Here is a 2,522-nt window from a genome sequence, read left to right as displayed (position 1 = left end):
TATTTTTTATTCCACTTTAATTCTGCAGTTGTTTTTATGACTCCATATGATCATCAACCTAAAGAAAACATAAAATAACAATGAAAAACAAATAAATTAAATAACATTGGGTTGCTTCCCAATAAGTGCTTCTTTAATGTCAATAGCTTGACAGTGAGCTCTTAGAGAGCTTCACAGAGACTCAGAGCTTAATGGTGGCCTCCCAACACCAAACTTAAAAGTTGAGTGTGGGGGCTCTGTTTGACTCTATATTGAGAGAAGCTTTCCATGCTTCCTCTCCATGGTTACAGAAGAAGATCCTTGAGCCTTAAACACAAGGTAGTCCTCATTCAATTGAAGGACTAACTCTCCTCTATCCACATCAATTACAGCTCTTGCTGTGGCTAGGAAGGTTCTTCCAAGGATAATGGATTCATCCTCATCCTTCCCAGTGTCTAGGATTATGAAATCAGCAAGGATGTACAGGCCTTCAACCTTCACTAAGACATCCTCTACAAGTCCATAAGCCTGTTTCCTTGATTTGTCTGCCAATTCTAGTGAGATTCTTGCAGCTTGTATGTCGAAGATCCCTAGTTTTTCCATTACAGAGAGTGGCATGAGGTTTATACCTAACCACAGGTCACACAGAGCCTTCTCAAAGGTCATGGTGCCTATGGTACAAGATATTAAGAACTTTCCGGGATCCGGTTTCTTCTGAGGTAATTTCAGTTGAACCAAAACATTCAGTTCATTGATGAGCAATGGAGGTCCATCCTCCCAAGTCTCATTACCAAATAACTTGGCATTCAACTTCATGATTGCTCCTAGATATTGAGCAACTTGCTCTTCAATAATATCTTCATCCTCTTCAGAGGAAGAATACTCATCAGAGCTTATGAATGGCAACAGTAAGTTCAGTGGAATCTCTATGGTCTCTATATGAGCCTTAGATTCCTTTGGTTCCTCATTAGGAAACTCCTTAGTGGCCAGTGGATGTCCATTGAGGTCTTCTAAACTGGAAATCACTGCCTCTTCCTCCTCTACAGGTTCCGCCATTTTGGACATATTGATGGCCTTGCACTCTCTTTTTGGATTCTCTTCTGTATTGCTTGGGAGAGTACTAGGAGGGATTTCAGTAACTCTTTTACTCAGCTGACCCACTTGTCCCTCCAAATTTCTGATGGAGGACCTTGTTTCAGTCATGAAACTGAGAGTGGTCTTAGATAGATCAGAGACTATGGTTTCTAAGTCAGAGAAGTTCTGCTTAGAATTCTCTGTCTGTTGCTGAGAAGATGATGGAAAAGGCTTGCTATTGCCAAACCTATTTCTCCCAGCATTATTATTATTGAAGCCTTGATTAGGCTTCTGCTGATCCTTCCATGAGAAATTAGGATGATTCCTCCATGAAGGATTGTAAGTGTTTCCATAGGATTCTCCCATGTAATTCACTTCTTCCATTCCAAGATTCTCAGGGTCATAAGCTTCTCCTTCAGAGGAAGCTTCTTTAGTACTGCTAGATGCAGCTTGCATTCCAGTCAGATTCTGAGAAATCATATTGACTTACTGAGTCAATATTTTATTCTGAGCCAATATGGCATTCAGAGTATCAATCTCAAGAACTCTTTTCTTTTGAGTCATCCCATTATTCACAGGATTTCTTTTAGAAGTGTACATGAACTGGTTATTTGCAACGATCTCAATGAGTTCCTGGGCTTCTGCAGGGGTTTTCTTTAGATGAAGAGATCCACCAGCAGAGTGGTCCAATGACATCTTGGACAATTTAGACAGACCATAATAGAATATATATAAGATGCTCCATTCTGAAAGCATGTCAGAAGGACACCTTCTGATCAATTGCTTGTATCTTTCCCAAGCTTCATAGAGGGATTCACCTTCCTTCTGTCTGAAGGTTTGGACTTCCACTCTAAGCTTGCTCATCTTTTGAGGTGGAAAGAATTTGGCCAAAAAAGCATTGACCAACTTTTCACAAGAGTTCAGGCTTTCTTTAGGTTGTGAGTCCAACCATATCCTAGCTCTGTCTCTTACAGCAAAAGGGAAAAGCATAAGTCTGTAGACCTCAGGATTAACCCCATTGGTCTTAACAGTGTCACAGATCTGCAAGAATTCAGCTAAGAACTGATGAGGATCTTCCAATGGAAGTCCATGAAACTTGCAATTCTGTTGTGTTAGAGAAACTAATTGAGGCTTAAGCTCAAAGTTGTTTGCTCCAATTGCAGGAATTGAGATACTTCTTCCATAGAAGTCAGAAGTTGGTGCAATAAAGTCACCAAGGATCTTCCTTGCATCTCCACCATTGTTGTTGTTTTCGGCTGCCATGTCTTCTTTTTTTTGAAAATTTCTGTAAGGTCCTCTCCAGAGTATTGTGCTTTAGCTTCTCTTAGCTTCCTCTTCAGAGTCCTTTCAGGTTCAGGATCAGTTTCAACAAGAATGTCTTTATCCCTATTTCTGTTCATATGAAAAAGAAGATAACGGAAAAGAAGAGGAATCCTCTATGTCACAGTATAAAGATTCTTTATGTGAGT

The 2,522-nt window shown here is 40.0% G+C and overlaps 1 non-coding gene across 1 annotated transcript; it reads left to right on the top strand.

The window, feature by feature from the left end:
- Positions 1-1,803: 1,803 nt before the first annotated feature.
- Positions 1,804-1,911, top strand: LOC148577352 (small nucleolar RNA R71). The gene has a single exon (XR_015903740.1). It is a non-coding gene; the product is annotated as a small nucleolar RNA R71 (small nucleolar RNA).
- The last annotated feature ends 611 nt before the right edge of the window (positions 1,912-2,522 follow it).

Source organism: Arachis ipaensis, chromosome B1 (assembly GCF_059453495.1).
Source record: "Arachis ipaensis isolate K30076 ecotype BB chromosome B1, ASM5945349v1, whole genome shotgun sequence".
NCBI lineage: Eukaryota > Viridiplantae > Streptophyta > Magnoliopsida > Fabales > Fabaceae > Arachis > Arachis ipaensis.
This window is presented reverse-complemented; position numbering and strand designations above follow the sequence as displayed.